The sequence below is a fragment of the Pseudonaja textilis genome, chromosome 5 (assembly GCF_049901715.1).
Source record: "Pseudonaja textilis isolate UNSWEBS1 chromosome 5, rPseTex1.2, whole genome shotgun sequence".
Lineage (NCBI taxonomy): Eukaryota > Metazoa > Chordata > Lepidosauria > Squamata > Elapidae > Pseudonaja > Pseudonaja textilis.
This window is the reverse complement of record NC_141994.1, coordinates 49,727,717-49,752,895: the sequence shown is the minus strand read 5'-3', so window position 1 is coordinate 49,752,895 and position 25,179 is coordinate 49,727,717. Positions and strand designations below refer to the sequence as shown.

The window sequence follows — 25,179 nt, the reverse complement described above, 5'->3', positions numbered from 1 at the left end:
AGCAGAAAAAACGGACCAATGCCAAACCAGCACTATATAATAATAATAATAATAATAATAATAATAATAATAATAATAATAATAATAATAATAATAATAATAATAATAATAATAAGGGACTGGTTGTAAAATCGCTCCTATCTTTCATCCGAGCCAGGAAGATACTTGCAAAGAAATAGCTAAGTTCTTCCTTCCTTCCTTCCTCCCTCCCTCCCTCCCTCCCTCCTTTCCTTCCTTCTTTCCTTCCTTCCATCCTCCCTTTCTTCCTCCCTCCCTCCCTCCCTCCCTCCCTCCCTTCCTTCTTTCCTTCCTTCCACCCTACCTTTCTTCCTTTCTTCCTCCCTTCCTTCCTTCCTCCCCCTCCCTCCCTCCTTCCCATCCCCTTCCTTCCTTCCTTCCTTCCTTCCTTCCTTCCTTCCTTCCTTCCTTCCTTCCTTCCTTCCTTCCTTCCTTCCTTCCTTGTCTCTGCATTCATCCTCAAGGCAGACTCCTAGACAGCAGAAGGAATTTGCCCAAGGTCACCCAATGAATGAACTCCCGATTCCCGCCCTGTAAATAAGAAACCTCTCTGTCTCTGTCTCTGTCTCTGTCTCTGTCTCTGTCTCTGTCTCTGTCTCTGTCTCTGTCTCTCTCTCTCTCTCTCTCTCTCTCTCTCAGTGCCTAGTTCTAAAGAGGAGAAAGGCTTTCCCCATTCCCGTATGCAGAACTGTACCTCTCCATTCACCTTTTTTTTGGTATTGTGAATTAAGTACTGCGGTGGGGGGGGGGAGGGGGGAGGGAAGCAGGAGGCAGGACATGTCTTGCATCCGCTCTTCTTTGTTGCTCCAGACAAGACTTGCATTGTGCAGCCACCTCACTTTTGCTTCATAGGTCAGAAGAGGTTGCCTTCCAGATGTAGTAGCCTTTGCTTATTTCCCCACCATTCGTGTTTTTAGAGGACAGACTCCGCCTAGCTTCCCCAACTCTGTCCAAGATACTTGTCCCCCGTCTTCCCTGCTTCTCCTCCTTTAATGGATTATTTCTAGTAATGGAAGGAAAATAGATGGAAGGAACTGCAGGGAAATATGTATGGGAGCAAGACTGTCCAAAAGGTTAACTCTTGAAACCATATTCAGCTACATGATAGAAACCAATCAGGTTCAAAAATCTGATAGATTTGTTTCACTAGATCTTATGCTTTTGCTTCTCAAACATCTATAACCTGGATATAGGATGTATTTCCCTTCTATAGTTGGTCCTTCATATTCTAAGGCAGCATCCTCCCCAGGGTGGCTTCTTTCACATATGCCACATGTCGTACTTTAAATAAAATAAGTTACAAATACCCCTTTTGATTTCATTTTAAGGACAGCTTGAGTTTGTTCAAACTTTTGTTCAAATGTTTGTTCAAAGGTTTGTCGTAGGCCCAGTACTCTTCAATATCTTCATTAACAACTTAGATGAGGCAATAGAAAGGGAACTTACCAAATTTGCAGATGATACTAAGCTGGCAGGAATAGCTAGCACCCAAGAAGATAGGCTCAAGATCCGGATGGATCTTGACAGACTAGAACACTAGGCCATATCTAACAAAATGAAATTCAATGTAGACAAAAGTATAGTCCTACACTTAGGCAAGAAAAAACAAAAGTTCGCATATAGACTGGGTGAAACCAGGCTCAATTAGCAGTAACTTTGAGAGAGATCTTGGAGTCTTAGTGGACAACCAGCTAAATATGAGCCAGCAGTGTGCTGCAGCAGCCCAAAAAGCTAATGCAATCCTAAGTTGTATTAACAGAGGGATACAATCACAATCAAGGGAGGTACTAATACCACTCTGTAAAGCCTTAGTAAGACCACACCTAGAGTACTTCATCCAGTTTTGTTCACCACATTATAAAAAAGATATTGAGACTCTAGAAAAAGTGCAGAGAAGAGCAACCAGGATAATTAGGTGACTGGAGGCTAAAACATACAATGAATGGTTGCAGGAACTGGGCTTGGCTAGTCTAGTAAAGAGAAGGATGAGGGGAGACATGATAGCAGTCTTCCAATATTTGAGGGTCTGCCACAGAGAGGAAGGGGTCAAGGTATTTTCTAAAGCTCCTATAGACCAGACAAGGAACAATGGATGGAAACTGAACAAGAAGAGATTTAACCTGGAAATAAGGAGAAACTTTCTGACAGTGAGAACAATCAACCCATAGAACAGCTTGCCCTCAGAAGTTGTGGAAGCACCATCACTTGAGACTTTCAGGAAGAGATTGGACTGCCATTTGTCAGAAATGGTGTAAGGTCTCCCGCTTGGGTGGGGGGTTGGACTAGATGACCTACAAGGTCCCTTCCAACTCTGATTATCTGTTAACTTCTTTATCCTGAAATTGCATATGATCTTATTAAATGTTCTCAGCAATTTATCCTTTACACACCAGCTGAAAAGCAGCTCTTTTCTAATTGTTTTCAGTCAGTTTGATTCAGAATTTAGCTCAATGTGCTTTCCCTTTAATGTGCTCTGTTCTAAAACTGCAGTTATAGTCATCTATCTCAAAATAAGGCCTCTGCACTCAATATGATGCATAGATGAATAAATGTTCCTACTATTCGCCCTAAAACATTTTTCCAATATATTCTTTTGGATCCTGAATATATATCTTAGTTAAAATTGCCAGGTATTTCCTCTTCCTTCTTCCTCTTCCTCCTCCTCCTCCTCTTCCTCTTCCGCTCCCCTCCCATCCCCCCGCTCCTCCTCCTCCTCCTTCTACCTCAGTAATAATAATTATAACAACAATCCCTGATTCAGGGACTATAAAATCAGGAGAAAACAAAAGCTTTAAAGACTGCATTAATCACAAAGGAAATGTGGAAATGGAAAGAGCAAGAAATTTCAATAAATGTGCTTAATAATAAAAAGGGGGTAAAAACCAGTCAAAGAAAACTTGAGAAAAAACATAGATCTTACAAAGTCATTTAAACAAGGACAAAGAATATCAGACCAATTTTCAGTAGGAAGAAAATTACAAAAGTAAGGACCTGAGGAAATGTAATACATTATTCCTGCTGATCATTCTTGGAACAAAAGGGACATACTCCAGAATAAAGAAAAGAACACAGATAGAAGATAAAAGATAAAGAGATCAAAAGTATAATGCCCTGAAATATAATGCTCCAACAGCAGAAGCCAGTGGGGCTTGCAAAGGGAAAGAACAAAAAGTAAAGTATGCTGCGCCATTTGCAAAATGCGGATCATTTAGAGATCACTCAGGGAAGTCTTAATTATATCCTCCTGCTTTGTACTTCAAAATTATTCTCAGAAAGTTTGCCAGATGGCTAAAATCACTGGCGCTTTCTCTCTCCCTCTTGTTCTCTCTCCCTCCGTGTGTGTTTGCGCTCACACATGCTTGCATGCACATACACAGGGAGCAGGTGGAACACTGGCATTTCTCACTACAACCTTTCTAATAAAGGAGAATAGTTGTAGCTTATGGCTGAAATGTTGGTGCTCTCTAAGCTTGGTTGTTTTCTTGCAGATATTTCATTATCCAAACTGGATAACATTTTCTGTGCTAGTCATGCTAGTACAATGTTTCTGTAAAGATGCTTGTATAATTTCACTGACTTTTGGGTTGTTGTTTTTACCTAAAGGAAACCACCCTTTTTGTGTCCTTTGGGTGTCATTTTTGATAGGAAGAGCTTCAGATAGTTAACAGAATAACAGAGTTGGAAGGGACCTTGGAGGTCTTCTAGTCCAACCCTCTGCGCATACTGGAGACTCTGTATCATTTCAGACAAATGGTTGTCCAACCTTTTCTTAAAAGCTTCTTGGAGCACCCACAACATCTATACTGTACTGATACTTTTAGGGCCACCAGATTATTGATGGTACCACGTTATTTGCATGGTCCTACCTGGATCTGATGCACAGGCATCCATGTATGCCAGGAGCAGCATCTATGATACTCTTCTCCCAAATGCTAGATTATATTTTCCAGTATTCTTTTACAGTAGCTACATTGTTGGGATTTATGGGAATTGTAATTCGACAATGTATTGTAGAGGCCATGAATTTTTGGGGGATTTATGGGAATTGTAATTCGGCAATGTATTGTAGAGGCCATGAATTTGTCATGCCCAGTATGCATATAATGATCTTTTTAATGTGAATTCTTCCCCAATAATCCTTGGTTGCTTTTATTTATTTGCCAAAAGGTTATATCCTAATCCAGGCCATAGATATTCTGCTTCCCTCCAAAGAGGTGTTATTCCCCCATTTTACCCTATCAAATGACCCTAAGAAGGCATTTGATAGCAAAATAGTGACTATTCTAGATTCATATGCTTTATTAAAGGTTTGTATTATATTTGAGATTGAAATTAAGTCTTCTCCATCTTGGTCAAGTATTCTAACCATTAAACTACACCAGGATCAAAGATGTCCTTAATCTCTATAATTCATCTGTAGTTCACAATGATGTTCCTGTTCACATTTCAAATTTGACTCATCTGGGTATAGCTTTACTCAAAATGCATTTATTCATTTGTTTGTTTGTGGGCAGCTAACAAATAATAAAAATGATAAATCTATGATGACCAAAAAATCCAGTTTAAATGCAAAGAGCCAGTTTGTTGAATTGGTTAAGAGAAACCAAGAGATTGTGAGTTCTAGTTTAAGCTTAGATATGAAAACTGACTGGATGATATTGGGCCAGTCATTCTCTCTCTACCCAACCCACCTCACTGGATTGTTGAGGGAGGAGGGGATGACGACAGAGTATTACTTTTTGTCTGGAGACAGACATCTATGGAGATTGTCAGTCATTCAGGTTTTTCTTTGAAGACTTTTGTTTCTCATCCAAGAAGCTTCTTCAGCTCTTCTTCAGAAGTAGCTTCTTGGATGAGAAGTGAAATGTCTTTTTAAAAAAACCCCAGAAAGTCCAGTTGCCTCTTGAAAAAGCACATCTAAAGATGGATGCATTGAATATTACCAGGAGAGAAAATGCAGTAAATGAACCAAGAATATCTGTAAACTGCACAGCTAAATAGTTCCATAGGCATGCTAATAAATTAAGGAAGATCAAGTAAGAAAAAAGAGCCAATTTGTTATAAGGGTGAAGGCATCAGGCCAGATCTGGATGACCTTGGGCCGGTCCCTCTCAGCCCAATGAAGGCAATGGTAAATTAATTCCAAAATCTTGCCAAGAAAACTGCAGGGATTTTTCCAGGCAGTTTTCACAAAGGTATGTGCCTGTGCACACTCAAGCATGCACACACATAGACACACAAAAGTTGCAAGACAGTTTCCCCTGCAGATGCTTACTAGAGAGGCAAGTGACTGACAGGAGTCATATAGCCAGATGAACTCCTAGTAGGGCTGAGGGGGGGTGTCTCCTAATAAAATGCAATCCCCTGGAGAAGCCACCTCATTTCTTTTATACCTTCTGATAAAACTGCAGCAAGGACCTTGAATTATCAGAGTTCAAGAGATATATGGACAGCTGGAGCTCCTGGAAGCAGGCACTTCATAGAAGACACAGCCAAATGAGAAGAACTTTTCACCCACTAAAGTCAAACAAGGATCTTTGAAAACAGCCTTTGTTTTATTAGATTGGCTGGAATAAAACAAGAGAAAAAGCCATTGCAATTTAAATCTGTGAACTGGTATTGCTAATTGGAGAAGGGGATGATTGCCCCAACAGCTGTCCTGCTGTCTTAGTCCAGATGAGTTTGGTACTCAAGGCAGACAATCAATTCAAAGAGATAATCCCAAACATTATGTCAGTCTTTGGTTTTTACCCCCACACTTCCAGATTACTGGCTTTAAAAGACAAACAGAAGAAAAAACGAGGTGAAAAAAAGCAGTGTGGTAACTGTTTGTGTGTATATATGAGGGATAAGGATGGACCATGAAGATTTGGTCCCCACCTTCTTCAGAGGTGTGGATGACAGTTCTGGAGTATATCAGGTTGAAGACCTGAGTGAGTGCAGGAGGGATGGGTACTCTTATTATCAGGGGATTGCTTGAGGTCCCAGGAAAACAATTGAAAGGGATGCTCTATGGCAAAGGTCTCCAAACTTGGCAACTTTCAGACTTGTGGACTTCAATTCCCAGAATTCTCCAGCTGGCTGGAGAATTCTGGGAATTGAAGTCCACAAGTCTGAAAGTTGCCAAGTTTGGGGACTCTTGATCTATGGGAATTACAGATCTCCGAACCAAGATTTTTCCACGCTTCAGATTCCCTTCTCTTCCCCCATTCCGCTCCGTCCATTTCTATTAGCGGCAAGAAAAATGTGTGAGAGGTGCATTAAAAAAGCCCGAGGAGGAACAAAAACGGGAGAAGGAAACTTCTTGCGCCTACGAGGCGTTTTTTTCTTTAATACACAAAATAGTTTTTTTTTTTACAGTCGCGTGTTGTAATTGGCACCCCCCCCCCCCTTCCCGCCCAGTTGGGTTGCACCGAATTCTGGTATTACAGCATAGATCTTAGGTGTCGGGTCGCCCTGCTTGGTTAACGCCGAGTTATCTGTCCGTATATTCCTGGCAGAAACGCTTGTCTTTCCAAGAAAGAAAGAAACCGCCTCTTCTCCTCTTCGGGCGACCCAATTGCTGCCTCCTCCCGGGGCAGAATTCTTCAGTAACCCTTGGGAGTCGAGATCTGTCCTGGGGCGAGGCGTGGCCGAGGGATGCATCCAGCAATAGAGATGGGCTGTTTGCTGGTGCTTGGGTTCCTGTCCCGCTCCACTTAGAGGAGAGTCTTTGTTGGGGGGAAAGTTCATGTCGAAAGGGCAAAAGGAACTGAGTCCCTCTAGACAACACGCTTTCTGCGGGACAGATGTCATCAAAGAAAGCCCCCCCCCAAAAAGCTTTCTCATAAATCTGAGCAAAATGTGCAGGTATGCATTTAAATTGTTTGCTATGATGGACAAGATTCCTAGTTCTGAATAGAAAGAAAGGAGTGGGGGAGGGAGGGAGAGAGAGAGAGAAAGGATGAAGGGAAAGAGGAGCAAGGGAAAGAAAGAAAGAGAAAGGAAAGAAGGGAGAATGAAGGGAGGGAAGAAGTAAGTGAGGGAAAAGAAAGAAAGAAAGAAAGAAAGAAAGAAAGAAAGAAAGAAAGAAAGAAAGAAAGAAAGAAAGAAAGAAAGAAAGAAAATGGACGTGGCATGTGCAAATTTCATACCAAAGGGACAAACATTTGAATGAACTCTTTACTCAAGACTTCGTTTTGAGTGCCTGTTCCATATGGCTGGCCTTCGTTAAAGAAGCCTCAAGGAAGCCATTTAGTCTAAAGACTGCATCACTTTACTGTTCAAATGTTCCACTACAAGTAATCCAAACCCAAATCTAAAAATGACAATGGCGGGAGGCCAGGAAAGAAGCGAGGGGCGCCCATTTCCCAGCGTCTCAAGGAATGAATGTGCAAAACGAGAACGTTAAGAAATGGATGTGTGTGTGTGTGTGTGTGTGTGTGTGTGTGTGTGTGTGTAGATGGATGCAGGTGACGTCTTGAGAGTGAAATTCCAGCAAGAGCAGAATTTATTGCAAGCTAGGTAGATCATGTTTGGGCTACTGTTGCTGGTTAAGTGAGGAACAAAAAAGCTTTAGTGTTCAAGAGGAATCTTCTTCACGGATGAAAGCTTTCGCCCATCTCCAAGAAACTGGCGCGTTGCAAAAAAAAAAAAAAAAAAAGTGCCGCACGCAATAAGAAGCGGAGCCCAACCTATTTCGTTCCAATGTAGGGAGGCACACGAGGGAAACAAACTTCTTTGAACTAGGGGACTTCTCCTTAAAGGAGAAGCGCGGTTAGGACGGGTAATGTAGCATCCGTGTTGCAAGTCGATCAGCCGCCAATGGGCCAGTCCTGATTCTGCTTTTTTTAAAAAAAAAATCTGTAAAAAAAAAAAGCTACAGTACATACTTGGCGGATTTTAAGGAAGCGCGCGTCCAGTCCTCCTCCTCCTCCTCCAACAGAGCTGAATGGAAGAAGAGTGACTGGTTGGCCTGTACTATCCTCAGCCCTTTTGGCGCTTGCGGTAACCAATAGGAAGGCTCCTGCAGAGATCCTAGGGCAAAAGCTTTCACAGTTAAGCCGGACAAACATGATAGCAAACAAACAAACAACAAACACATAAATAAGAAAAAAAAATCTAGAGACCGACGGGGATTGAGCGGTGGAAGGGTTTTTCTAGTTTTGCCTTTCCTCAGTTTACAGTTTAACAGAGTTGGAAGGGACCTTGTAGGTCATCTAGTCCAACCCCCCCAAGCAGGAGACCCTGCAACATTTCCTCTTAGAGATCCTGCCTCCCATGGAGAAGTTAGGGAACTGACGAGTCGGATTATAGCCTTTCTTCTCTTTGCTCTGCTCTTTCCAGCTCTTTCCTTTCTTGCTTGAAAACCACAAGTCTTAAAGTTGCCAAGGTTGGAGACCCCTGCATCTAGTCTATGCACCTTTGTCAAATGCCCTGGGTGGGTCAGTGGTAGTGATATTACATTTACCTTTTCTAAATTATTATTATTTATAATCTTTGGCTTTTCTCTGTAACTCAAGGGTCTTCAAACTTGGCAAGTTTAAGAATTCTTCCTCCAGTCTTGTTAGCTCAGGAATTCTGGGAGTTGAAGTCCACAAGTCTTAAAGCTGACAAGTTTGAAGACCCCTGCTGTAACTCATCTCATTGTCTTGAAAATGAGACCTGTTGACTTTAAACAGTATTATCCAAGTTAGGATAAATTACACATTTGGCACATTTATTTAGGGGTCAGATGTGACATGCCTGTCCCCTTCATTTCCAAAACAGGATTTAAAATGGAAAATAGTATTAAATTACAGATCTTTAAAAAACATGTACAATACCAATTATTTGGTCAAGATATCTTAAAACCCCATCAGGTGAAAAGTTTGCTCCTTCAGAACCAAAATAAACAAATAAGTTTTGAATACTTTTTTAAAGCCAAGTAGACTAGAAACCTAGGAACTGTGACAATGCTGAACCATGCTAATTTCATACTGTAGGTAGGAAATTTTATATTATGTCAGTAACTGTGTAAAAAAGTTGGGTTTTTCCTTCCAAATATGCTACCTGATTACCATGACTTGATTTATCTGGACTGACTTGAGTCTTTGCTATATGAGTTTGCCTGCTCTGCCATAAGCTTAGTTTTGCATCCAGCAACATATGTATTGTATTCACTTCTTAGATTAAATCACTTTAAAAAAATTCACTCTAGTAAGAAAATAGAAGGTGGGACTAAACAACCAACTTTAGTCTTTTCTCTATTAAGAGTTCTTCAAGCTCTAAGTGCAACTTTTAACTTACCTATAGCAATCACAATTAGAGTAGAGAGAGTGGGGAGAGAGGGAGAGAGAGAAGAGAAAATGAGAATGTGTGAATAATACAGTAGAACCTCTGGTCACGAATGCTCCTGACCACGACCAAATCGAGTTCCAATCCCAAAATTCACAAAATTTTAAAAATCTGGGCACGAATACATACTCAGCTGGCGATCAAACACAACCCCTGACCCAGAAATTCCTGAAGATGGAACATTAGAAGACAAAGAAATTGCCAAAGTTATGGAACAAATTATGATAATGACTAGTGGTGGATTAAGGCTCACTGGTGCTCTAAGCACTGACAAATCTTGGTGCCCCTCCCCCTTTGTACAGCTGCCTTCCTTTGTACATACTATACAAACAAAGTCATATTCTCAACTTTGTGGTACCCCCTTTGGGCCTGGTGCCCGAAGCAGCTTAGTCCACTTAATGGTTAATATACCACTGGTCGTGACCAGAGCTTCTACTGTACTATTTTATTCAACTTCCAAAGTAAGAGGAAAGAATGTATTCTTTCATCATAGTTGTCACAGTTTTAACCATATGCAGAGATCTGATCATTTCTGATAATGATTGGATCTTCATCAATAAATGGGTTCTGTCATGCCCCTGTTGGAATCTGATTTGCAGGGGGAAGCCAAGCAGCTGACAAGGAATGGGAGTGTGGCTCTGTTGGCTGTGGAAGAAACTGGGGAAGGGCACAGTCCAGATGGGCAGAGCAGGGAAGAGGTAGATCAAGGGAGAGGGAATTCAGAGGAAGACCTAGGGAATTCCCACCTACAGACCCACTCCCTCTTTATCCTAGGGCATGCAGGGAGGACTGGAGAAGGGAGCAATGTGAGTTGCATGGCTTATGGGGGAGGAAAGGGCCCTGATTCCCTTCATTAGCTGCAGCTGGGAAGACAGTGTTTAAAAAGGGAAGCTGTGCACAGCAACTTATCTGACTTCAATAAGCAGTAAATACTTCAGGCTTATTTCAAGGTCAGCAGTGATTCAGCCCGGGGATCATGGATTCAAAGGTGGAATCACTAGTGGACTCAGTCCATACAAGCAGCAAGAGAAAAGAAAATACAGATTTCCAGGGTTTCAGAGTTCCAGGCAAGAAGTCTCGGCAGCATTTTAAGGCAAGAATAAATGAACTTCATAAATTATTTTTCCTGTTTTAGGCAAAAAGCCCATAAAGGGTTTCCAGTCAGCAATAAAGATAGATGTTGCTGCTTCTCTGATCAAAAAAGTCAATTTAGCCATCTCAGCAAGTTCCATCATCTTCACCAACCATCATCCATTGTGTGTAGTGCAGAATTATTCCATCTTTGTGCATGCAATAATGTATGCAATGCAATAATCATGTTGCAGTGGTCAAAACAAAACTCTATGACTTTTTTTCCAACTGTTTGTTCATCAATCCTTCCAAATTTTTTTGTATAATGTCCACCAAACATGATAAAATATCCTTTCTTGTTCAAATTTTCAACATAAATTTGAAGTATATTTATACATTCTACATAATAGATTGTAACATATTTACATTATGTTAATGTAAATTTCAATCCTTTCAGCCACATATTTCCCATTGTTTCATCTGTATATTATAACTTAAATCTTTAGTCTATTTTATCATACATTCTCTTGTACTTCTGTTTCAAATTTCAGTAGAAGCTTATACATTTTAGAAATTACATGTTCACAATCTCTACATTCTTTTTATAAACTGCTCTCCAAATTTGTATCTTCTAAAACCTGGAACAAGAAAGCTAAGTTCAAACTTAGTCTTCTCTAGATCTACAAAAATCAGTGAGGCTTTTTTTTCATTATGTTACTCCAAATATTCCAAAATGTTCAACACATTTCTAAGATTGTCTTTTAACAATCTTTTAAATAAATATCAACAATGATTCTCTGATGGCACTATAGTTACAGTGAACATTACAATCTGGCTTACATTACCTTTATTTTTTGTTTTGTAAAATCCATCAATTGTCTGTCTTGTTTAATAGTAATAGTAACAGCTGTTTAATAGAAGTTCTGATTTATTGTCTAATCCAATTCCAATGAATTCAAATGAGTCTTCCTCATTGTCTTTTTAAAATCTCCTTTCTATGATGGAGTAAACTTGCTGGTGTTTACACTGATAATGAGGAAGTTTACAGGTGGCTATTTATCAAAACATATCCTGAATCCTCATCAGACAGATATAATAACTAGGTACGATAACTACAATACTTGCCACACAGTAACTTAACTCTGTTGGACTTTCTCTATTAAGAGAAAAATTCTACACTTCTAGTTTGTACTTTTAGATCTCATTTAAAAGCATTGTTCAGAATTGCAAATAGATAAACATATTAACAAAGTAAGATGCTATCTAAATGGGTGGTGGGATTAGACCCTTTACTCTATATTTCTTATGGCTTCAATTTCAGCTGTAGCATGAATTAGAGGATTTAACTGAGCATTAAAAGTCAAATTGTGCAATCCTTCACTAGCAAAAAAAAAAAAAAAACCCTATGATTTTTGTATGACAACAAAAAGAGAAGAGAAGAGGCCACCAAAACCATTGAGAAAGAAGTTACCTGAGGATGGCTACTAGCATCAGCCCAAAAGCTTGGAAGACTAAATTTCTGATCCTGGTGACTGAGTCAGTTTGGATCCTGCAACATTATCCTGGGGCATACATATTTACCTTCATTTGTGCTTAATATGTGATCAAAAAGACCATTGAATCTTTTTTAAAAAATTAAGTAAATATTCAGTTTCCCTCCCCCCCTTCATCTCATATTTTATTGTGTGTTTATATGCATAGATTTGTACTTCTTTCAATAATTTTAAATGTGCATTTTCCCTTTAATCTTTTCTGTTCATATTTTATATTTCTTTGATTTCTCAACCCGTTTGTTCATTACAGGTAGTTCTTCATTTATAATCACAGTTCAGCCCCAAATTCTTGTTGTTAAGTGAGACATTTGTTAAGTAAGTTTTGCCTCATTTTACAAACTTTTTTGCCACAGTTGTTAAGTGAATCACAATTAAGTTAATAACACTATTATTGTTAAATGAATGTGGCTTCCCCATTGAGTGATCACGTGATTTGGGGACGCTATGTAACCATCATTTCATATTAATATGAGTCAGTTGCCAAGCATCTGAATTTTCATCACGGCACCATGGGGATTCTGCAATGGTAAGTGCCAAAAATGGTCACTTTTTCCAGCAATGTTGAAACTTTGAATGGTCACCAGATGAACTGTTGTAAGTTGAGGACTAGCTGTATTAATATTTCTAGGCTTTATCGATTGTCAAGCATAATACTAATTATGTGAACTTGCAACTGACAGCTTGGAGAGATATCTTATTTTACTAATATATGACATATTTGCCAACGGCTAGCAGCTAGCTAAAAGGGACATGGTGGCTCAGTGGCTAAGATGCTGAGCTTGTTGATCAGAAAGATCGGCAGTTTGGCGGTTCGAATCCCTAGCGCCACGAAATGGAGTGAGCTCCCATTACTTGTCCTAGCTTCTGCCAACCTAGCAGTTCATAAAGCATGTAAAAATGCAGATAGAAAAATAGGGACCACTTTGGTGGGAAGGTAACAGCGTTCCATGTGCCTTTGGTGTTTAGTCATGCCAGCCACATGACCACGGAGATGTCTTCGAATGGTGCTGGCTCTTCGGCTTTGTAACAGAGATGAGCACTGCCCCCTAGAGCCAGAAATGAGGGCAACCTTTACCTTTACCTTTAGCAGCTAGCTGGTCTGTGACATTACCAAGGATGAAAATGGTCTGCTTATTCAAAAGCCAGAAGAAAATTCCTTCTTATTACCATTCATGGGCAGAGAAGCCAATTCAGATAGACCCTTCCTTTCTTTTTCCTATGGGGGCTCCTAAGTTCCTCGTGGGGGCTTATTGGCAGAGCAATCATATGCAAAGGAAAGGAAATCTATAACTTTCATCAGTCACTGTGAGAGAATGCAAGGACTCTGTCAAATGGTAATTTTACCTTGGTGATATTTTATGAGCCAGCAAGTACTTTTTCCACCTGACGAGGCTGGGAAAGAAATGCAGAGCTTGATATCTCAGGGTCACCCTTGCAAATCCAAATCTAGTTAGGAGTTATTGAAAACTGTCACTGACATCTGTGTCCAATTTAATTGGTGGCTTTGATAGGCATCCTCTAGCGATGATTGGCAGCCTGGTTTTTCTTATGCTGATAAGCCCTGGGGTTCAGATACACAGGATACAGCTTATATTAGGGCAGAAGGAAGGTTGTAGCACATGCAAATAAGATAGGATCATAATCCCAACTCCAGAAGTTATCTGATCATTGGTAGTCTTTTTTAAAAAAAACTTCTACCCTTCAAGGCCATTTCCTATGCCCTCTACAGGTCCTTGAATACAAGCTTAGTAGTTTATGTGAATAAGTGAACATTTCTATAAGATACATAATATTTGCATGCCAAATTTGAATGCCAAAGTGAATGCTTTAATAACGAAAGACCCTTACTCTTCCTTTTTATCATTTAGTTATGGCAGCCAAGGCCATAATTTTAATATTATACAAAGATACTCAGAATGCAAATGATCAGGCCTTGGCTAATATTTTAGAAAATATCCTAATGGAAGAACGTTTGATAAACCGTTTAGTCTCTTCTCAGGGAAGGAATAAGAGGTGATTATAAATATCCTGTAGCATCTAAAAAAATTAATTTTCTGTACATTCTATTGCAAAATCTTTTTTCATTAGACATTTTGGGGAGGTAATACGTCAAACAACAGCAATAATGCAAAGGAAATGTTCCAATAATACAGAGTGTCCACCTTTACCTTTTATCGTATTTTTCTATCAAAAAGATACTTAGGGAAATTCCAAGTCATCAGCCCTAGTTATTGATAAGTCTGTAGTGCCTTTGATATTAGCTCCCTCCCATCTAACATGTTCAATCCAATATTGACCTTTTGCCCATTGAGCCCATTCAAAATATGTAGTTTCAATTAGAACCTCTTAAAACCTCACAACTATATCAATAGTCACAAATTGAAAAATTATAATTATGAAAGACCAAATGAGGGCCTTTAATAAGATTAATTATTCCAATGGTTTTGATCACAGGAAAAATGACTAATGGATTTCTGGGGAGTCCTTTTTGAGTGTTTGTTCTGTGTGCTCTACTATCTCAGATAGGGAGTAGACACATTTTTGGATCTGCCACTAAACCTACCAACGATCTTGCTGGATTATTTTGCAGGGGAAGAGAAACGATCTACAGCCATCACTTGTGTGGTACAGAGATGGCTTTAACCAATCCTGCCTCTCCCAGAAAGCATTGCTCTCTGTTGATGAAGGTAGAGAGGTGACCAAGAAGAACCTCCAGAAGGATTGAAGAGAAAGGGGAGATTATAAGACCAGATGATGAAGGGTAGTGAGCCCACCTGTCTAATCTGTGACTCACTTTAAAATCATGAGAGAAGAAGGAAGTTGTGGGCAAAAAAAGGCACAGCACCTACTTCTCAGGAAGGAAAGCTGTTCAAAGGTGAAAAAAATGCTTAAAATGGTTGTCCAACTTCGGCGACTTTAAGACTTGTACACTTCCAGCTCCCAGAATTCCTCAGCCAGCATGACCAACTGGGGAATTCTGGGAGTTGAAGTCCACAAGTCTTAACATTCCCAAGATTGGATACCTCTGGCTTAGATTACTACTGCTTTACTTTTTTTTTTTGATTCCTGGTAAGCCTACATGACTTGCTGGCCAGCACCACTGTCACATTCAACAGCACAATCAGCTGCTATTTACTCTGTCATCTCAGGATAGCAATTTTACTAGCCTTGGTTTTGAGACACATAAAAGGTAGAGTGTAGGGGAATAGGCACAAGAGGAAAACACATTAATATGCCTGTGTGGATGAGCTCCAAGATAGAAAAAAAGAGAAAAAGATAAAGTAACATGTTAGAGAATGGTTATGACCCAAGTTATTTTGAGACTTAGCTGTGATGCAACAGTTGTGAAAAGCAACATTTCCAAGACTTGCCTTTCTTGTTAAAGCTGTGGGTAAGCAAAAGTGTGGTTTAGTTATTGGGAACAAAACCAAACCAAAACTAGAAATGTGTAAATGTGTGTGGATAGAAAATCCTACAGGTAGTAACCTCGCTAATGTCAAAGAAGAAAAAAGAAGTGCTGTTAAAATGAGAGAAGAAGGTGTAATGTGGATTGGGGATAATGAAGTGGATTAGTTTTATAAGCTGAGAGTTGTGTTCTATCAGGCAAGTTGGTGTAATTGCTACTGTGGTTTTATTTACATCAGGATAAGAATGCTCATGCAATTAAAGTATTATCAGGCTAGCTCCGTAGAACAAGGGTCTTCAAACTTGGCAAGTATAAGACTTGTGGACTTCAACTCCCAGAATTCCAGAACTAACATGACTGGAGGAGGATTTCTGAGACTTGAAGTCTACAAGTCTTAAAGCTGTCAAGTTTGAAGACTCTGCTGTAGAAGCTACCACCTTGCTAACCTCTCTGCCTACTTTGTGTGAAATTTAACATTTCAGACTGGAGGAGTGGGTGGGTGGAGGAACACATTTCTTTGGAACAACTATTGGGCAAGTTATGTTGGACATAAGTATTATGAGAAGTTGGAATAACCAAAATGTGGTAATTAGGATGAGTAAGGTTCTCTCTCTTGAGTACCATGTACTAAGATGGAATAAAGTCTATCTTAACTAAAGTCACAAATGGGAGCATATATGCTTTTTGATGTTTCAAGCAAATATACTTCCATGTCCTAATTAAATTATCACAGTTACTATGGCAGCTAAGAGCTATCATAAAACTCTTTGACGCAGGTTTACCCTACTAAAATTGAAAGCGCAACTCTTTGAATAAGGGTTTAATTTTAAATGTTTTAATTTTTTTTCAAAAAATATTCTATGTTTTTACATGGTTTTATCTTATTAAAAGCACTAAGAGACCTCGATAGCTGGTGAAATAGGATAAAAGATAGGACTTCTTTCTAGGACTTCTGATTCTTAGCAGATATTTAGCAAGTGTCCATGTTAATGGAAATTTCCTACTGTCATTGTGTTGTCATTTTATGAAAGTTTTGTCAACTGACAAAAATGCATCCATTTCTATTTTCTGTCCAGATAATTAAACTCCCATAACAATAGTGCATCTGTTTCTCTCTCCTTTTATTCTTAGCCACCCTCAATAGGATTTCCATGCCATGATCCATAAACCTCTGGACAGGCATATGTTTTTTTATGGTTTTTTTAAAATAAGTTTTTTATTTTATGTTTACAATAAAGCCATCTTTCCTTTAAACTGTGTGTCGACTGGGTACATATATCTTGTGCTAACAATTACAGTTAATATTTTTTCTTACCAATATAACAATAATCACATTTTCTTTATAAGCCATTATTTCTTACATCTATTATCTTTATAATGATCTATATATTCATCTATTCAATTTGATAAAATAGATCCAATACCATGTAATATTAGGTTTCTTCTTTTTCTCTTATTGCCAATGTTAATCTGCTCATCTCTGCACATTCTAATATTATCTCAATCACCTTTCCCGCTGATGAAATTTTTTCACTTTTCCAATTCTGAGCAAATACAATTCCAGCTGCAGTCAATACACGAATAATTAAATATACTTTTTCTTTGCTATAACATTCAGGTACCATCCCTAATAGGAATATTTCAGCTTTCAAATCTATATGTTCTTTTATGGTAAAGTTCCACATTCACTGCCTTTCTGTAGAGGTTATGCTTTTGAATACCTTGTAGCAGTGGTGGTTCGCACCATTTTGGAAGAACTGAGCTAACTTTCTGAGCAGTTTGGTGAACTGGTTGTTGGAAGAAATCCTTAGGGCAGAGAACCAGTTGTTACATTATTTGAATCCCACCACTGCCTTGTAGCCTTCCATAACTATTTGTATATCTCATTCCACCAAGTTTGAGGGATTATTAGGACATCATGTTTTTCATCCTGTATTGAGATTTAGGTTTGTTTCCCTTACTTTATGCATTGGTGTGGAAATATAAGAACATATAAAGTGTTACTCTATATAATGTTTCTCAACCTCAGCCATTTTAAAATGTGTGGACTTCAAGTAAATATGCTGGTTGAGGAATTCTGGGAGTTGAAGTCTACACATCTTAAAATGGCTGAGGTTGAGAACACTGCTCTAGTAACCTTGGCTGTCTCCAATACTCTCAATCCTATTTCCAGCAATGCCTAGCAGTCTACTAAAGAGCTGCCTCCTTAACCTTGAGGACTAGCTGTCCGACACAACTGTTATGAGGACAGGTTTATCACAGTCATAACCTGTTTTTTGAACATTTACAACAGCAATGAAGTTTGGCTACATAACAAACTGAAAAAATGTGTTGTTTAAATGAAGGTCTGAACTAGAAGCACTGCTTGCCTTGCTCCATATTTCTTTGTAATTACTCTCCCCAATGCCAGCTCTCATTTCTAAAATATGGCAGTCAGTTCCATTAAGGAAGACTTTTTAAAAAATGAGGGAAGGAAAAAAAACACCTAACTGCCTTCTCAATCAGTATAAAGATTAAATATTCACTGATTAAATCACTAAAAACCAGAAATAAACCTTTCTTACAAACCAGTTAGAAGAGTGACTACAAGACTTGCTTTATATTGTATCTTAGCTTCTAGAAGGGCCTCAAGTTATCTCCTATTTTAAAATAGCTTTACTATAATAAAATTACACTACAGACAATAAACAGGATGATGAAAAAGTTAATCTGTGACCTCCAAACTAGGAGGCCTCAGAGAAATAGCAGCAAAATACACGTTAGTTCATCTAAACTCATAATTGTAAATTAGCTTTCTTTGCGTGATTAGCCATCTTTATTATAATTGCCTTTGCTACTTATGTGGTTGGCATCTTTTATCCATTCATTCTTGATTTTCTAAGCTTGTACTGGCTCATGATAGCAAATTGTTACATTTTCTGGAATTTTGTGAATCAGTTGAGACCAGAGTCACTACAGCTGGCCCATCAATCAGCTGTTTGGTGGCTAGCGGTATGGCATCGTCAACAAAGATTGTCTGATTAAGGTCTAGTTTAGTGACATTAGATTATGAGGAAAGCACATCATATTTAGCTGTGGTGTGGCTGTTGAGCAACTTAGCCTTGCCTAACTGTATTCCTGGCTTGACATCTCCACCCCATCTCCACCCCAACTGCAACTTGACCAACAATCCTTTTGAAAGGATTTTTAGCTGCTTCACTCACTAGCAAATTACATACCTAGACACAGGTAGAAAGAAAACAGAACTTGCATTAAAGGCTGGCACATACCCACCCAGACATACTGGTCATGTGAACTTATTGGACAGCTGGGCAGCATTCCTGGATTGGCTTTCTGTCATGCTGAGATCACTAAGTTAGAAGACACGAGAAAAAACATTTGATATAAAGGCAGCCACCTGGCAAGTCTGTTTATACTTACTGGTTTTCAGTTCCACCTTCCATTAAGTTAGCTGCATCTGATATACGCACAATATGAGATTCCAAAATTTAATTTAGTTTAACTGTTGGTTGCAGCCTGCAAATAATGGTTAGAAGGACAAATTTACTTAGAAAAGTGTAATGAACCTAAGAAGAAAAAGATGACCAGCAGCAAGTTGGATGGACTCAGTTGCTGTGGCGTGGAGTGCACAGCTGGAAGATTTGAAGGACCAGGTTAGGACCAGATTGTCATGGAGAAATATCTATCCATGTGATCACTAAGAGTTGATAATGATTTGATGGCCCATAATCAATCAAAAAAGTAAAACAAAGCAAAAGCTAAAAGCTACCCTTTACTGCCATCTATTGGTCATTTAGGTTTTTACGCCCAGATCTTGTAGTCCTACTAATTAATAGCCTCATAAAAAGAATCTGACAATTGAGGAAAAACAAAACAATCTGCATTTAGTCAAATCCTACCTTGTAAAATGGATGAAAAGTTCACTCCTGTTTTGTAGAGAGAGAGAAAAGCATCACCGATGAATGACAGGTAAGGTAATGGGAGAAATGTGGTATCGGGGAAAATGAGGCCAAGGAGTTTGCACATCGAAACACAGAGAACATTAGAATGGAACAAGCATGATGTAGTAAACTGTGTTTCCCCAATACTTCCATCCAGAATGGTCAGTGGCAGGACTACAGAGGAAATTACAGGAATTTTGTCCAGCATTACTAGAGAACAGCATTTATGGAAAGCTATAAACTACTGCTTCATCTCTTAGTCTTCTTTTTGACACCAGAATTTATTTGTGAAGGATGGGACATGATGGTGGCAGTGATAAGTAAAGCGATAAGAGGCTGTCCAGTATCAGTGCAAATTTATTAGATATTCTAGCATTTGCCTTCCCTTGATTTCCCCCCCTCTAGTCTGGAATTTGAAGCAGCAGCAACCAAGGATTTGGGAGTAGTTTTCATACAGTGCCTCTGAAATAGCTTAGTCTTGGAGCATGTGGGGAACAAGAGAGGAATCCGGTTGTCCTCATTGCTTGGAATTGACCCTTCTCTTGTTCCTGCTAATCTCAATTAGGCTGTGTACCTTAGGCAAGCTTTTCAAAACTACAGAATAATAACCTTCATTTTTAGAAGTCTTCCCTCATGCTGGGTGAATTACACTGGAGATGTTCAGAAACCCTGGGCCTGTAATTAGTTGATCTTAGAAGAAGAGAATTCTGTATATTAACACTGGGACATTTCAGCTACTTTGATGGAGAATGTAATTGCTCTGGGGTATCCAGATAATGAAAAAATCTAAGTGGAAAATGTAATACTCTTTGTGGGCCAATTTCTACTGGAGACCTTGAACAAGCAGTTAAGTAAAGCTTAGTAGATGTCTTCATAAATGATCATCCACTGGCTGATAAAAGCATGAAAAATAAAATGAAATTTTTGTGCCAGGTTAGTGTCCTTGGTTTCACTCAGGTCAGAAGATGCAATCTGTGTAAGACTGATCATATACCTTATCAAATATTAATACACACAGGCCCAGTCCTAGGGGATGGAGATTGTCCAAAAAGTAAAGTCTTGAGGAAGTTCACACATTGTGCTAAGCTATATTAGTCTAAGTCTAGTAATTATAGTCTATAACCCATATCATGGTTTAATTTGTTGTCTGAACTTGGCCATTGTGGCTTATTCAGCAAACCATGAGCTGAGCTGCATGGGAAGCCATAGCTCCCTCCAGCCTTGTTATCAGTTTACCTTTAGCCCTCACTCTTTGGGCTGGAGCAATGGTAGATTTGAGATCCTGAATCTGATTGCCCACTCCAAAAGATGACATGAAAAAACAAAATGTGTGTGTGTGTGTGTGCGCGCGCACACACGCACACATCTCTGTATGTGTCTGTGTAAAATAGATGAGCAGGGCTGAAGTGACTCAGGGCTGTTACCTGGGAATGCAATTACACAGAATGATTCTCTGAATTCATTGCAACTGATATCAGGGGCCTGACAGACTTAACCAAGAAGCCTAACTACCAGCTCATTCTCTCGGACTCAGAATCCATCTTTTACCACAACCAAATATACCTGTCGTCCTTCATCTCTATGTCTCTTTCCTACTTTCTTTGCTGACTGTGTTTCTTAGAGGAGCCTTCATTTCAAAGGTTACTACATGTTAAGGCTGTTTCTTTCTGCAGGATAAAAATGGTCATGCAAGAATGTAAAATCAGTTTATCTTCCACTTTCTCTCCTTCATTAACATTCATGTGTGACAGAAATGTATAAAACAGATTCACACATTTCCATTTAATAAATGCAGCTTTATACATAGCTTGATGCATGCAAACCTCTTTATTTACACTTTAAACTTTATAGCTTGACTGGATTTAAGATTTACTTGATAAAGCTAATCTGATAGATTTCAGAGGACGTATTTCCAAATTAGTAGACATACCATTTCAGCCTCTAACACAGCTTGTCCTAATCAGTCCACCTACATCGTAGGAACAGGTTTTAAGTCCAGAATACAGCAATATTGTAGAAGAGAGCTGTGTTAATCTGTGGGGGCAAAAAGTCAGAAGCCAGGTAGCACCTTTCTTTTTCATTAAAAGGCATAAGCTTTTGTGAGCTTATCACTTTTAATAACATGTGCTGTGCACAGAAAAGATCCTATCAGATTCCTCCTGATTGAGTTCAACAACATGAAATCCACAAATGCCCAAACATTCTTGAATGACCACCCCAAAATTAAATCATGTTTTAAACTAAAACGTTATCACTGCATAGGACTGCTAATTCTAATAAGTTGTCACAAGATTTCTGCTGGAGGGCAAAATTAATTTTTGGTTCTCTCACATCAGATAAATTGAGCAATGGTGCCTATTAACTGATAAGGTTGCTGGCCCCTTCTATATAAGAGGCCAAACACACCATAAATGCTGCCCCTACAAAGTAGAGCTATCCTTTATTATACCTCTGTGGATATTACTCTGTGTATGGAATAATGGGCTGAATTCTGATTTCACTCATCTTATATCCTTCCCTCTTAGCCAAGATGAATGATTTATGTTGACTGGTTCACCTTGTTGCTTCTCATAAATTAAAAAGCACAAGATATGGGTCAAGTTCTGAAGCTGTATTATATGCTGCGGGAGAACAGTTAGCCTCCATCTGTTCTCTCCTGTGTTTCCTTCTGGTTCATTTTTGGCTTCTGTCCTATATAATTTGTAAGCTGCTCAGAAGCTTTCTTCCTTCATGATTCCATCTTTATCTCTGGAATGTTTGTCCTAAAAGTAAACTTGGTGTTTTTTTAAAAAAAAAACATGTCAGAATGTGAAAAATCATATCTAACACAAACAATACAACACATTTTCATCTCATCGTCCTGGGAGTCAGAGAAGCAAATCTGCCAAAGTACTGAAAAGCATCGGAAAATCCCTACCAATGGATGCAGAGACAAGTGACTGTTAAATAAGCTACAGGCTGAAGTGTTACTGAAGTGTTGCTCTCTAGTAACCTCCCAATTGTCTGACCAATTTGCTGTTGAGACAGTCTGGGTCACAAAGAAAAGAGTGTGAAGGGGAAGGGCAGCCTTTCTGGATAGATTTTGTTGGACAAGGATAGAAATCATCCAAAGATCCTGATGCAACCCTAAACATTTCTTTCATGTTTCCCTGTTCTATGTATTTTGCTTGTCAACACCTAAGATGATAGATATTGTATATGTGCAAAAATATGCATTATTTCACAGTTTGGATATCTTTTTGCAGTTGAATTCTGGCAGGCCGTCTGAAAGAATCTCCAATGATTTCCCATTAGGACCTGAACATAAAAGCAGCACCATTTTTGGAGTTGGATACAGAGAAAAAATCCATATGTACAGTGGCAGAATAAAAGAGCATAGTGTTACCAGAACTGGATTGCAGAAATCCTGATGCAGAGAGTATGAGGTGGGGAAAGGATCTTTAAGAATTATTTCTGACCAGACCATCTTGTGGCTCCCCCATCTTTTCCTTCCCTAGATTCCCATACAGTCCTGTGGGAGCCCAGAACGTATTAGCTTCTTGACACAAAGTGTTTGAAGATAGATAATTAGCTGCTGTGGCCTTGAAAGCCCCCTTAAAATTGATTTAAGTGTATATTTTGGTTCTCTCCCCTCCCTTTTCACTCACCAGTATGTGCTTCCAGAATTTGCAGGCTTAGTTTAGTGAATCACCTATTTCAGGGGTAGACAGTATTTATTGTAAGAGTGCCTTTTGACCCTTTCCCTACCAGATTCACCTCCCAATCTGACTTTTTAGAATTAAAACACTGAAATAAAAGCTTGTATTTGGCAATGCAAAGTGGCAACCTTACTCAGTTACTGCCTTGTTGTTTATGTTGCTTGCTAGCTTTGAACTCCAAGACTGAATTTCCATGCCAATAATTTTCCTTTCTGATTAGTACAATTCTTTTATATCTTCTTTTAAGAGATGGGGAAAGGGAATGCATCTTTTCTAAATCTTATTTTCTTTTTAGTTTCTCCCCTGAAAACTCCTGCAGAAAACTTCCCATCTTCCCGAAACCCTTTTTTCATATTGTCTTGATATCAAAAGCAACTTGATTCAAATTTTCTCTAGCCACACCCTTCTGAAGGTGTTGCATTGTGTAATGCAGAGTAACATACATGTAACTCTGCATTTTCTGCATCTCTTTTCTGCCATCTAGTGACTGTCCAGATGTCTGTGGCCTGGATATGATAGTCCTAATTATGTAATAATTTCCTACATAGTTGATTAACTGGGACAATTATAGTCTTATTGGGTGACCTTATTAGGTGACCTACCTAAATTAACAGCTTTGTGGATTCCTACTCGAGTGTGCAATATATAAGTGTCATATTCCCAATGGGAGCAGGTACATTAGGGTTATTTTTGAGATAAAAGTGTTAGAGATTATTAAAGATTTAAAATAGCACACATTAATTTGCATATACTATATGATTTACCCAATGCATTATTCCAAAATCACAATGAAAGCCTTCCTTGCACAGGATTCTAATTTGGCGGTTTATGTTGGTCTTATGTAAATTAAGGTTAGATGTAAGATAAGATTAAGGTAAGAGCCATGGTGGTGGTACAGTGGTTAGAATGCAGTATCGCAGGCTAATTCTGCTGACTGCCAGTAATTCAATTCTCACCAGGCTTAAGATTGACTCAGCCTTCCATTCTTCCGAGGTTGGTAAAATGAGGACCCAGATTGTTGGGGAAAATATACTGATTCTGTAAACGGCTCAGAGAGGGCTATAAAGCAGTATATAAGTCTAAGTGCTATTGCTATTAGTCCTTCTTCAATTGATAAAATATGGAACCCTCCTCACTTTGGGTTAGGAGTAGCATAAAGTGATGAGTTGTTTGGCCTGGTTTTCTTTTTAGCCTTAGTTTATAATCTTTAAAATGGGAATATGGTCAGTATTCCTAAGAATGGACAGAGAATGAGAGCTGTCACTGGGCATTTATTGGCAAAGTTAATTTATTGGTAAATGAGAGTAATAAGTGAAGAGGCAACTCTTTTTTCTTTTTATGTTGTTATAAATCTTAGAACACTCGGTTCTATGTATTATTTCTATACATTGATGTTTGTATAATCTATTTAAAATTATTAGCATTCTATTATTTAAATAATTTATTGAGGAGAGAAAAGATAAAGAAAAACTTATTCCATCAACATTAATTAATATTTAGGGTGGCAATATTACAAGTATAAAATTATTTCGCTTTTCCATCCATTGAAAAATAACCATTAAACATCCAATTAATTTTATATATTAGAGATTTTGATCTTAAGCTGATTACTTATTAAAGTTTCCTTTGTATTGTTACTTAATGTGCATGTGTTTCTGTGTTTCCTATTAATAAAAAGAAAAAAATAGATAAACAGAGCAAATTTAACAAGAATTAATTACAAGAAAAGGGAGAAAAAGATAAAAAGGGAAAGGAAATTATAATATAAAGAGAACTATGGGGTTGTTTTTGGACTCCCCCACTCTTTTATATATCTGTTGATCTGCAATATAGAACTTTCAGCTCTCATAAAACCCGACTGTAAGTGATTACATTTGCATTTGCCTGCTACATGATGTGTTGACATATGGGAATTTCTTAAATTGAGTTAAATTTCTTAGTCAAACCCCTCTTTCATCAAGAGGCAACTTTCTTGTCAGAGCAGCTGTACCAAATTAGGACATTTCCCTACCACCAGTGCATTAAAATACAATTGACTCATATTTATTTGAATCAGTGTGACACCACTGTCAATCCCTATGCTAGGTCTGTTGCATCTGCTCTGAGTTGCTGCTAAATGGAGTTGTCCTGATTGGAGGGATATTATAGGCAAGGTGACTGGTTTTCTTATCTTGTTC

General features: G+C 38.6%; 1 long non-coding RNA gene across 1 annotated transcript in view; it reads right to left on the bottom strand.

Annotated features, from left to right (window-relative positions):
* Positions 1-991: 991 nt before the first annotated feature.
* LOC148125645 (uncharacterized) overlaps positions 992-25,179 on the bottom strand; it is a 28,365-nt gene continuing 4,177 nt past the window's right edge. Inside the window, exons 3-4 of the long non-coding RNA XR_015743890.1 lie at positions 18,633-18,713; positions 992-1,021 (exon numbers count right to left, since the gene is read on the bottom strand). This is a non-coding gene — a long non-coding RNA (uncharacterized LOC148125645). The remainder of the gene's footprint in view (positions 1,022-18,632; positions 18,714-25,179) is intronic.